Below are 14,113 nucleotides of genomic sequence, written 5' to 3' on the forward strand. Positions count from 1 at the left end.
TGTTCCTGTGAAAGGCTCACGTGGACCCAAGAAACTTTGGGTTCCTAAATCTGTTTAATTTGTGCAGGTTATCAGTGACGAGCAGTTCGATGAAGAATGGTATATTGACAGTGGCTGCTCACGTCACATGACAGGGAGGAAGGAAGAGCTTAGGGAATTCAGATCTCTTTCAAACGGTGGAAATGTTAAGTTCGGGAACAACTCCTACGGAACCATAAAAGGCTACGGGATGATTACAAACCGTGATTTCTCAATCAGGAAAGTTGCATATGTAGAGGGACTACAACATAATCTCATCAGTGTATCTCAACTTGTTGGAGGTACTGGTCTCAAGGTCTCGTTCGATGATGAGGGTTCGGAAATTATTGAGAAGCAGACGAACAAAGTTATTCTCAAATTAGAGCGCAAAGGTGAAATGTTTCCCCTAAATCTCAAACCAATCAAAGGGAATCCAGCAATCTGCTTGTTATCAAAAGCACAATCTAATGAAAGCTGGTTGTGGCACCGAAGGCTTTCTCATCTCAACTTCAAGGACATCAACAAACTTGTCGCCGGAGGTCATGTTCGTGGTCTTCCATTGCTCAAGTACGATAGAGAACATTTGTGTGCGGCATGTGAAATGGGGAAGCAGAGTCATCAAAGTCATCCATCAATTATAAACACAAAAGTTGTTGAACCACTAGAGTTACTTCACATTGACTTGTGTGGTCCCTCATCAATTGAAAGTATCGGTGGTGGCAAGTACATTATTGTTATTATTGATGACTTTTCACGTTTTACATGGGTGTTCTTTCTAAAGCTTAAATCTGAAGCAACTCACAAGCTAAAGATGTTCATCAAGCAGGTGGAGGTACAACTGAAGAAAGTAGTTCGAAACATCAGGAGTGACAATGGCCTGGAGTTCAAAAATAAAGAATTCGAAGAATTCCTGGCGGAAAGAGGAACTACCCACAACTTCTCAGCTCCCTACACACCTCAACAAAACGGTATAGTTGAGAGGCGGAACCGATCCTTGTGTGAAGCAGCTCGAACCATGCTAAGTTTTGCTTCTTTACCTTTATATTTCTGGGCTGATGCTATATCTGCAGCTTGCTTTACACAGAACAAGTCATATCTCAATATGCGATTCATGCTCACTCCTTATGAGATAATAAACAACAGGAAGCCGAATTTCAAATTCTTCCATGTGTTCGGTTCTCGATGCTTCATCTTCAATTCTAAAGAGCATCGAAACAAATTTGATGTCAAAGCCGATGAAGGCATTTTTCTGGGCTATTCTCTCACTTCTAAAGCGTACAGGGTATTAAACAAACGTTCAAGGAAAATAGAAGAGACGTATTACGTAACCTTTGATGATAGCTATGTCAAAAAGTCAACAGTAAACATAAACTCAACTGGTGAAATCTTTCCTCAAACAGGTCATGTCACAGCATCTATTGCAAATCTCTTTGAGAAGTTTGTTGAGCTATTTGATGAACCAGAGAAGGCTATTAATTCAGAAGCCAGCGCAGTAGACAACAAGGTGGATCATCTGAAGCAACTAGTAGAAGATGCTGCAAGGCGAATGAATGAAGAAATGCCCAGTTCCGGAGCATCAGTCTAGGGGGAGCACGCCAATACTACATCACCCGAAGGTACTGTAGCGCCCGAAGGTACTGTAGCACCTGAACACTCCACAACACCAGAACGCACAACAGCTCCTGAAGGTAATGTATCACCTAAAGGTACTGTAGCATCTGATCACTCCACAGCATCTGAAGGCACAGGAACACCCAAACTCTTCAATATACCCGAAAGTCCGACTATTTCAGAAAGCTCTTCATTCGAGGGGGAGAATGCCAATATGCTCTTTAACGATGAAAGTCAATCCGAACCAGAAGAGATGGTAAATGCTGAATTGGATCCTTCCTATGATTCAAATTACCCTCCTCTCATCAAATGGACCAGAAATCATCCAGTCTCTCAAGTTGTAGGTGATGTTTCTGAAAAGGTTTTGACCAGATCACAACTTAAAGAAAAACAAACTTCCCTATTCTCCAAAGTAGAATTTTGTATGTTTAATTCTTTTGTTTCAAAAGTTAAACCCAAGACAGTTAACACTGCTCTTGATCACTCCGATTGGGTTCAAGCTATGCAAGACGAACTGAACGAATTCGAAAGGAACAAAGTTTGGCGCCTCATTCCAACTCCTCAAAATGCATCAGTTGTAGGTCTCAAATGGGTTTTCAGGAACAAAATGGACAAGGAAGGGAATGTGATTCGAAACAAAGCACGTCTGGTCGTGAAAGGATACTGTCAGGAGGAAGGCATTGACTATGAAGAAACTTTCGCTCCAGTTGCAAGGCTGGAATCTGTTCGCATTATTCTGGCCTATGCAGCACACAAAAACTTTGAGGTCTACCAAATGGATGTCAAATGTGCTTTTCTGAATGGAGAACTCGAAGAAACAGTCTACGTGGAGCAACTTCCCGGCTTCGTCAATGAGAAGTTCCCAGATCACTGCTATATTCTGGACAAAGCGGTTTATGGTCTGAAACAAGCTCCTAGGGCCTGGTATGAAACGCTAACAAAGTTTTTAAAGATGTCTAAATTCAAACAAGGTTCAGTTGACCCAACCTTCTTTCGTAAAAAGGAAGGTAACCACCTTATGATTGTATAAATTTACGTCGATGATATCATCTTTGGCTCAACGAATCCCAGCTTAACTGCTGAATTCAGAAAGCTGATGGAGACTAAATTTGAAATGAGCTCCATGGGTCCGATTAACTTTTTTCTTGGATTAAATATTAGACAGGGACCCGAAGGCATCTTTATCAACCAGGAAGCATACACCAAAACTCTTCTTGCCAAATTTGGTATGAAGGGAGATTCAAAGGTTAAAGTTCCAATGGCTTTCGGAACCAAACTCACCCCTTCACTGGAGAAACTAGCAGTTGACATTACGCTATACCGCCAGATGATTGGGTCTTTGATGTATCTTACTGGTAGCTGGCCTGACATCATGTTTTCCGTATGTTATTGTGCTAGGTTTCAGGCAAACCCACGAGAACCTCATATGCTTGCAGTGAAGAACATACTTAGGTATCTGAAGCGAACTACCTCTCTCGGTCTTTGGTATCCATCCAACTCAGGCTTCTTCGTTCAAGCCTTCTCTGATGCAGATCTTGGAGGATGTGGTTTAGACAGGAAAAGCACCACAGGGGGTTGCCAATTTCTTGATGGGAAATTGGTCAGCTGGCAGTCAAAGAAGCCAACATGCGTTTCCCTTTCTACAGCCGAAGCAGAGTACATTGCAGCCGCCTCCTGCACATCTCAAGTAATATGGATCCAAAGCCAGCTCCGGGATTATGGGCTTAACATGAAAAAGATCCCACTATATTGCGACTCAGAAAGTGCAATTAGGATCTGTCACAACCCAGTGCAACATTCTAAGACCAAGCATATAGCACTAAGGTATCACTTCATTAAGGATCATGTGGAGGATGGTAATGTCGAAATTCACTTTGTTCGCACCACCGATCAACTGGCAGATATCTTCACCAAAGCTCTACCTGAAGCCAGTTTCAATAAAATCCTTCATGGTCTAGGAATGATGGAATCTGAATCAGTACCAAAGACTTCATCCCAAAGTTAAAAAGTAAGGAGCGAAATGAACCGAAATGAACCGAACGTTCGGTCCATTTCGGGTTCGGTTCACATGGGAACCGAAATGAACCGAACGTTCGGTCTATTTCAGGTTCGATCCCATAACACATATTTTCGCTCAAATCTCAAAAAGGTGTTGTCTATGGTTGTACACTTTTTGTAAAGCTGTTTTTCTAAAAATCCAAAAATATTTTTTTAGGAATCGAAATGCATCATTCTTTCTTATTCTGTATTAGTTTTTCCCTTTTGTAAAACTGTTTTCCCAAATATCCAAAAAAAAAATTTCTCGAACCGAAATGAACCGATCGTTCGGTCCATTTCGGGTTCGGTTTAATTTTTTTTATTCTGTTTGGTTTTTCTCTTTTCACAATCTTAAAATCTCCAAAAAAAAAAAAAAAATTCTTGTCTAAATTTTTGTCTCTTTCTTTATTTTACCTAGTTAAGCGTCCCTAGAAGCATGCTGCTGCATGTTGTCCAAAAGCCTCAACTGATTTTGAATAAAAGCCTTAATGACTAGGTATATACAAACCTTGTCTTCCCAATAAGGCTGCTTCATTTATTCTAATCCTGAGCTACCTTACTCTTTTCTCATATGAGTTGAGAGTTTTCTGCTTGGTCACTATTTTTCAGCAGAGGTACTATCGCTTTTCTTCACCACCTTCTCTTCTCCATCATATTTCGGTCCCATATCGTAACCCTTGAGACTCTCAGAATTAACCACTGAGGTTTATGGTTGCAAAATATCTGTGTTTATGATCTCAGCCATGTGTCACTACGTGCTTAGTGAAACCCAACATTCAATACCTATCATGAATTGACGGTTAACATGAAATCTCTCTTTGTTTGTGCGATTCTTATGAATTTGTTATTTACCATAACATTTCTTCCCCTAGAATCCAGTTTAATTTTTTTTTAGATTTCACCATCATATATTTTTACAAGTCACTATATCTGTTATCCAGCCTACTTGTTCAACATACCACATCGGTCTCACAAGTACTTCATTTAGTCTCGGTCTTATGTCAAGGTCCGGGTTTCTAAATTGAAGCGAAAGCCACCCTATTATGCCTAACAAACATATGCCTTTCAACACTTCTTAGAAAGTGCTTGATCGTAATTCAACGGGAATCCATACAAACACTTTAAGGTCTCTCTTGACCTTGAAGAAAGTGATTCGTGCCCGGGATCATCAGTTTTGTGTCTAATTTGACATCACTCTTCCCCTATATATCTCGCTTTATTTCCTTATCTTTTACACTCTATGCACGAAAATCTTTGATTTTCCAAAATTCTCGTTCGGTCACTATATAATCTTATGTTTGGATGACAGCTATTAAACAGATAAGATGCTGACTCAGCCGACAGAGTAACGACCTCAATAGTGAGGTGACGGGCACGCGTGCAAAACGGAACAGTTCTTCTCTCTCCTGCGTAATCATCGGGGGTGCCAACCGTCGCGCTTCAGTCAAATCCGAAACCGTTTTATTGTATCAAGAAGATTTGGGGATGATCTTTCTCTCTCCTCTACCCACGGGATAAAAGGAATTCATCTGCTTCATTCCCAATTTACAACATTCAAAACTCAAAAGAGCAAAATCGGACGATTTCTCATCTACTGTTCATCATCTTCTTCCTTCAACCATGGCGGATTCTTCATCAGTACAGGAAACCTCTTCCCGCACAAACATTCTTCCTATCCGTGCCCAACAAAGTCTGGTGATTGATCTCAACCCTAAGGCGTACGAAAATTACATGTATCCCATGGTGGAGTGCCTCAAATACACTCTGTTGGTGCTCGCTCTTTCCAAAGTTGAGCTTCTACCAATGGAATGCCTCTCCCAGGTCTTCTCAACAGCCCACTATGACAGATCAGTGGATCGCATCTACTTTGATCTTCTTTCTCACAAGACCTCCATCTCTAAGCAACGATTCTGTTGGCTCCTAGGCTTTAAAGCCAATGAATCTAGGGTTAATCCCGACACCATTACCGTCAGCCAATTATTTTCGATGTTCTACAATATGGGGTACACGGAGATTCTTACAACAGTTACAAAATTCAAGAAATTGTGTCTCCCTCCCCCATGGAATGGTTTCTTCACCATTCTCTTCAAAGGGCTCTCCGAGCATAGTTCTGGTTCTGATGGGGCCAGCAAACTGTTTATGACCATTCTCTATGGTCGTTATCATGGCCTTAACCTGGACTATGGCTCGGTTCTATGGCAACAACTTATTCAGAGCCTTGCCTCCTCCTCTCGCCACACTGAGGTATCCTACGCCAGGTTTTGGACGCTCATCACCAAGTGGGCCATGGATAAACTCCATGTTCCTACTGTTGCAGGTTCCCTTATCTCCAACATCAGCGTCTTCCACACCACCAAAATTATTGTCACCGATCCGACAAAATTTTCCTTCGTCGGATCCATTCCGGACTCTATGTCCGCTGGGGTGTCAAAGGAGAGCATCATCATGAAAGCCTACAAGGACTTTCGTCCTTCGGGCCCAAGGGAGCTTTCTGCTGAAATGGTTCAGTCCATTAATGATGCAGATAAACCTGTTGCTCGCGGAAAGAAACCTGAGCAAGGGAAGATAAAGAAAGCAGCAAAGGGGGCAAAGGGTCCTTCTCCTAAGAAGCGAAAACCCTCAAAACCAGATCTTTCCCCACCAGCAAAGAAGAAGAGAGTCCAACCTAAGAGAAAACTCATTCTCTCCTCTTCTTCCAGCGACTCAGAAGAGAACCACTCTGACTCCGATGAGTCAGCTAGAGGCGAAACCCCACCTCACTCCCCTGAACATGAGGTACATCTTTCATCCAAACCTCCTTCCCCTTCTCCTATACCCACCTCTTCCATTCCCATCATAACCTCCTCCATTTCCATTCCCTCCATATCTAAACCTATTCCCATTTCCCCCATAACTACTCCTCTTCAAACCACATCAACCACCCTTCCCCCACCACTTTTTACAGAAGCCACCACCACTACCACCCGTGAGGTTCTAACCAACGTATCTGATACGGGGGTTTCTACTTCACAACCCGAACCTACATCTGCACCCGAACCCACTCTAACTACCGAACCCCCCACTGCACCCTTATCTCCTACTCCCTCTGCTGAAACCGAAACCTTTTTGGGAGGGGAGGATACCGTTTTTGACTCCATCTACTATAGCCCTTATCAACTTCAGAGTGACGATGATGATGATGCTCCGGTCACCAAAAAGCACATCAAGGAGCTCCACGAGAAGATTGACAATCTTGTGGCTTCTTCCTCCTCCTCAACATCTCACTTTTCAGAGGCTGCTATTCAGAGTATGGTGGAGTCACTTACAAAAGCTCATGAAGCCTCTATCGGCACAGTTGCTGCTGCCATTGATAAATCCACGCAGGCCAGTGCGGTAGCGACCGAAAAAGTCGAAAAACTATTTCAGGACGCCCAGATCTGGCTGGAGTCTTTACAGGCGGCTTAAGAGTTAAACCCTAAGAAGATCCGCACCGTTGTGGAGAAGTTGGTCCACTCCTTTGAGACGGAAAAAGATCAATTTGCCAGCTTCCGCCAAAAACTCAAAGAAGACAACCAATCATTTGTGTCTTCGGTTGCGGATCGTCTTCTCTCATTCCAAGGCCCTCTAGCCGTCGAATCTACCACAAAGTAAGAGCTTGCCCGAAAGTCTTCCGAGCTTACCTTGGCAACTCATCAGCTCTCCCAAGCCGAGAAGGAAATCGATTCTCTTTGGTCCGAGAAAGCTGTGGTCAGGAGTTGTGTTTCAGATGTCCACGGAGCTTTGTCCAATATCCTTGAAGCCCATGATCTGTCACACCCTCAAACCAGAATGGCGGAAACATTCGGGGGTGGATGACTTCACGAAGTATCACAACAATTGAATATTGTAAAGAAAGTAACACAACCATTATATATATAAAATGAAAAACATATTTTGTTGCGTTATACATGTTATCAAAAGAATATTAAAATATGATGATAAATGTTCAATAATAAAAACATCCTTTGTGTTCATTCTCCCAAAAGCTGGTAGTTACCTGTATCACTGATTCCCTGAGAAATACAAGTGGTTTTGAAAAGTGTCAACAATTAAGTTGGTGAGTTCATGAGTGTTTCGAGTTGAAAAGTATATCCTTTTTGGTAGTAAATTGGTAAACGAGGTTTTTAGAAAGTCCAATATTTTCTTGTAAGATGATTCAAAAGTTTCCAAAATTGGAATGTGTTAGTATCTTTTATACTCAAATGATAAAAACAACTTTGTATGAAAAATATTGTAGAAAACTGCAATGCACATATGAATCTCGTAAATCAATCTTGTTTTATACTTTTTATGTGAGTTATATAACCATACTATTGACACTGACGGCCTGTAAAAATATTCTTCAGGTGTTACAGTGTTATGACATTTGTCACCCCAGACCTGCCGGTCTAACTATAGCTAGTAGTTTAGGTGCGGGATTGTCAATCCCGTATAGATCTATACACAAGTATCACGCTCTCCGTCCAAGAGATTATGGTATATAATACAGGACTTGAAATGCATACAAAAATGTACGTTGAAGTTTGAATATCTCACATTGCCTAGTATAAGTAGATTTATAATGAAATGACCTTACTTCTTTTGAAAGTGTTTCGTTTTTCAAGATGTATATGTAAAATGTAGGACTGGCTTGTTAACTATACCCATTATAGTTTTTCAGATAGTATTTTCCATTTAGTAGAAATAACTTAGTGACATAATCTCTCCTGTATACATAAGATGTTTGTATCGATATTCGATGATAGAAATTTCATTTATGTTTATAAAACGATACTTTAACGTGTAATGTACTTGTATTCCCCCCCCCCCCCCGCTAAAACATGAAAAAGAATTGAAAATTAGGGATATAAACTCACTTGTTAAGTTTGAAGAGAGGGACTAGAGTTAAGTAGAACTTCGATCGCGGATAGTTGCGTCGTCGGGCTCTTCGGGGATCTCTGCAACGTAAATCTTTCGTTGGGGGCTCGAGTACGGAAACCGAGGTGAGGGGAGGGTCTTTGGAGCTTAGAAGTATGAGGGAATGACTGAGGGATTGTGATTTGTGTGCAAAAACTCGAGCTTATGCCTTCTATTTATAGGGCTGGAAACCCTCGTACGCAGCGCGTACCTTCGACGTACGCGGGGCGTAACAATGCGTCATGGCTTACGACTCCTGGCTAGCTAAGCGTAGCTTGGGCAGGCCGATGGGACTAGACTCTAGGTCTACTACGCGGGGCGTACTCCCAGAGAACGCGGGGCGTAATCCGCGCTGTCCTCTTCTAAATTCCGTAACTTTCGCGTACAAGCTCCGTTTTTCGTGTTCTTTATATCTACGCGTAGGTGAGATTATGCTCTACAACTTTCATTTAGACTCCGTCGGCTAGTTTTGTCTTTATATTTAATGATATATTTTTAATAGGCCAGGCCTCCTAAAGTTCGTTTAAAAACTCATAGGTTCTTTATTCGACATCGGTTTTTGTTTGTCTTCTCATCCATTTGTTCCTATTGCGGAGATCTTCAACTCTCATTTGGATTGCGTTAGCTAATTTACACTCGATCTTAAATTCGAGTTTTTAGCCCTCTACTACTGTTACGAAACTTCGAAAATTCGTAACTTCTTCATACGAGGTCCAATTTGGGCGATCTTTTTATGCACGCTCACCTTTTAACGAGATCTATGATTTATGTTTAGATACTTAAGGCTAAAATGCACATTATTGAGATTTTAGTTTTTACGTCAAATAATGTTTTAACGGCGTGTCGTAAATATACGAGTGGTTATAATTTCTTCAATATAACCCGGTTTTGAGCGTTCTTTATGTTTTCGGAAACCTTGACACGTTAATTAGTATTTGATGCATCCCAACTTAGATATTTGAATACTTTATTTTCAAGGTTAATTTAGTTGTATTTGACTTTTGAGCGTTACAATGCTTTTGGAAAATATAGGGTTATCACATCATCCCCTTGTTAAGGGAATTTCGTCCCGAAATTTAATCTAAGATAGAGTTTACAGATTAGGAAAAAGATGCAGGTACTTTTGTTTCATTTGATCCTCTCGTTCCCAGGTGTATTTAGGTCCTCGCTTGGCGTTCCAGCGGACCTTTACGATAGGTATGCGGCTTTGTTTAGTTCTTTTGACTTCCCGGTCCATAATCTCTACTGGTTCCTCTACAAAATGGAGGTTTTCATTTATTGTAATTTCGTCTAGAGGGACGACAAGGGTCTCGTCGGATAAGCACTTCTTTAGGTTTGATACGTGAAAGGTAGGGTGTACGTTGTGGAGTTCCTGAGGTAGTCTAAGTTTGTAAGCCACTGGACCGATCCAGGCAAGGATCTCGAATGGTCCGATGTATCTGGGGTCCAGTTTCTCACGTTTTCCGAAGCGTATCAATCCTTTCCAAGGCGAGACTTTTAGTAGGACACGGTCTCCAACTTGGAATTCCAAGGGTTTTCGTCTCTTATCTGCATAACTCTTTTTTCTATCCCTTGATGCTTTTAGACAGTCTCAGATTTGAACAATCTTCTCCGTAGTTTCCCGTATGATTTCTGGCCCAGTAAGTGTGTTGTCAGTTGCTTGTCCTTTTGCTAGTTATGTGTCCCCCACTTCGGCCCAGCATAAAGGTGACCTACACTTGCGGCCATAGAGGGCTTCGAACGGGACAGCTTTGATACTGGTGTGGTAGCTATTGTTGTACGAGAACTCTACCAAGGGTAGATGTGTGTCCCATGCTTTGCCAAAATCGATTACGCAAGCTCTCAGCATGTCTTCTAGGGTTTGTATGGTTCTCTCGCTCTGGCCGTCGGTTTGAGGGTGATAAGCGGTGCTCATGTCTAGTCTTGTCCCCAAAGCTTTTTGTAGCGACTGCCAGAACCTTGAGGTGAATCTACTATCTCGGTCCGAGATAATGGATACGGGCATACCATGCAGTCGTACAATTTCTCTGAGGTATGTCCTTGTTAACTTCTCCAATTTATCCGTCTCTTTGATCGGTAGGAAATGTGCTGATTTAGTTAACCTATCGACAATTACCCAAATGGTGTCGAGTCCGCTTGTCATTTTGGGTAACTTGGTTATGAAATCCATAGTTATCCGCTCCCACTTCCATTCGGGTATTTATGGTTGTTGTAATAAACCTGAAGGCTTTTGGTATTCTATTTTGACCTTAGCGCACGTCAGACATTTACTCACGTAGGTAGCAATTTTGGCTTTCATGTTCGGCCACCAGTACAACTTCTTGAGGTCGAGATACATCTTGTCGAAGCCGGGATGTATGGAGTATCGTGTTTTATGGGCTTCGTCCATGACGATTTCTCTGAATCCACCAAAATTTGGTGTCCATAATCGATCCATGAAATAACGAACTCTGTCGTTCTTGGTTTCAAGGTTCTTATCCATTCCTCTTAGGGCTTCTCCTGCCACATTTTCGGATTTCAAGGCTTCTATTTGGGCTTCCTTGATTTGCATGGACAGGTGTGAATGGATCGTCATAGTTAGGGACTTCACTCGGCGAAGTGAGTATTCCTTCCGACTGAGTGCATCAGCCACTACATTAGCCTTTCCGGGGTGATATCGAATTTCGCATTCGTAATCACTTAGTAGTTCTACCCACCGTCTTTGTCTCATGTTGAGTTCTTTATGGTTGAGGATATGTTGAAGGCTTTTATGGTCAGTGAAGATCGTACATTTCGTGCCGTAGAGGTAGTGTCTCCATATCTTTAGAGCGAAGACGACTGCTCCTAGCTCAAGATCGTGCGTTGTGTAGTTCACTTCATGCGTCTTTAGTTGTCTTGAGGCATAGGTGATGACCTTCCCTCGTTGCATCAGGACACACCCTAGTCCTTGGTTTGATGCATCACAATAGACCACGAAGTCCTCCGTCCCTTCTGGCAGGGTTAGGATGGGCGCACTACATAATGCTCATTTTAGCGTTTGAAACGCGGCATCTTGTTTTTCTCCCCAGTCGAAGATCACATTCTTCTGAGTTAGTGTGGTGAGTGGCTTGGCAATCTTGGAAAAATTTTGTATGAACCTTCGGTAATACCCGGCGAGTCCTAAAAATTGCCGGATCTCTGTAGGGGTTCTTGGAATCGTCCAATTCTCTATTGCCTTGATCTTCGAGGGATCCACGTGTATTCCCTCCTTGCTTACTACGTGTCCTAGGAAATCCACTTCTCGAATCCAAAATTCGCACTTGGAAAATTTTGCGTAAAGTTTCTCTGCCCTTAATGTTTCCAGAACCTGGCGGAGATGTTGGCTGTGTTCTTCCTGGTTTCTAGAATAGATGAGTATATCATCTATGAACACGATCACGAATTTGTCCAGGAAGGGACGACATACTCGATTCATCAAATCCATGAACACTGCTGGAGCGTTTGTCAATCCGAAGGGCATTACTACAAACTCGTAGTGACCATATCGTGTTCGAAAAGCCGTTTTGGGGATGTCTCCTTCCAGTACTCGTAGTTGGTGATAACCAGATCTTAGGTCGATCTTTGAGAAGTAGCTCGCTCCTTGTAGTTGGTCGAACAGATCGTCTATACGTGGAAGGGGATATCGGTTCTTGATTGTCAATTTGTTCAGTTCTCGATAATCGATGCACAAGCAAAAAGACCCGTCCTTCTTTTTCACGAATAGGACTCGTGCTCCCCATGGTGAGAAGCTTGATCTGATGAATCCCTTGCTCAACAGCTCATTCAATTGACTGGATAGTTCCTGCTTCTCGGCTAGAGCTAAACGGTAAGGTGACTTTGATACTGGGGTTGCTCCGGGGATTAAGTCAATTCTGAATTCGACTTGACGTTCCGGTGGGATTCCTGGGAGATCTTCTGGGAAAATGTCTGGGAAGTTGCAGACTTCCGGAATGTCTTTAATGTTCTTTGGTTCTTGTTTCTGGTCTACTACGTGGGCTAGAAATGCATGGTATTCCTTGCGAATATATTTTTGTGCTTTAATACAGGAGATGATTTGCAAATTTGAACTAGGTTTATCTCCATATATGATAAGATTTTCACCGTTGGGCAGATTGAGACGAACGGCCTTTTCATGGAAAAGAATGTCGGCATGGGGAAGACTCAACCAGTCCATACCGATGATTATATCAAAACTTCTTATCGAAATGGGCATAAGGTCGATTTGAAATAAGTGCTCGTTTAAATTTAATGTGCACCCAACGTACATATCACTTGTGCTTTCTGTTTTTCCATTAGCCATTTCTACAGTGGATATTTTATTAAGTGGTTGGGGTCTTTGGTTAAGTAGATGTTTGAATTTATGACTCACAAAACTTCTCTCTGCACCGCAGTCAAAGAGTATGCATGCATAAATGTTGTCGAGGAGAAACGTACCCGTAACTACTGTTGGATCAGTTATTGCTTCATTTTGACCTATCGCCAGCACTCTCCCAATACCACCAACATTCCTTGTCTTGGGGCAGTCCCTCTTGAAATGCCTGGTTTCTCCACATCCATAACATTCTTGGCTTACCCCAGTACCAGGAACTTGAGTGACTGGCCGCGCTGGCGCTTTACAGAAACGGGCAGTGTGCCCTTTCCTGTCGCAGTTCTTACAGTACATCTCGCGGCAATTACCGTGGTGATGGTAGTTGCATTTGCTGCACTTTGGCAAGTTCCCTGCATATTGTTTTGTTGGCATCGGGGTTGTAGGAGTTGTGACGGGAGCAGTAGCAGCATGAACCGCCACCATTTGTTTCTTTGAAGGTTCTTGCGAGGTTTGCCCCTTTCTCTTGTTCCAGAATTTCTTCTTGTTGTTGTTGTTGGCATTGTTATTGTTGTCGTTGTTCACTTTGGTTAGTTCAGCTACGATAGTCATGACTCCTTGGCAGACGCCATGATCAACGAGAGATTGCGCCAGTTCCTTGGCACTGTCGAAGGTCATGGGCTTGGAAGCTAGCACACTTCCTCGCAGTTGGGGTGATAATCCCCAGATGTACCTCTCAACTTTTTGGCTTTCTAGAATCAACATCCCAGGACAAAGTGTTATCAAATCGCTAAATCTGTTGGTGTATCTGATGGGTTTTGAGCATTCTAACACTTCCTAAGTGTACATGCAACCCTAATAACCTTGGATCTATGTTTGTCTAATTGTCATGCAAAGTTGAATTCCAAGGTTATATTCCTATCTAGCATACATGGGGAACAATTTTAACATAAAGTGTAGATAGAATAACTTACCTTGTTGTTGTTTGTGTTCCTTGAAACCTTGTGAGCCTAGCACCCCAAGTGTGATGCCTCAAATGCTTCACACAACACCAAATGCTCTTGGAAGAACTTATGAGAGAATACTTACTTCTCAAAATCGGCCAAGCCCTCTTGATTCTTAGTGTAACCGATTTTGGGTGGAGAACATGTTACTTATATAGTGTTGACACATCTAGGGTTAAACCCTAATGTGTCATGACTCTTCATTTCCATGACCCATGGGTTTGTA

This window comes from Lactuca saligna, chromosome 9 (genome assembly GCF_052625555.1).
Source record: "Lactuca saligna cultivar CGN05327 chromosome 9, ASM5262555v1, whole genome shotgun sequence".
Taxonomy (NCBI): domain Eukaryota; kingdom Viridiplantae; phylum Streptophyta; class Magnoliopsida; order Asterales; family Asteraceae; genus Lactuca; species Lactuca saligna.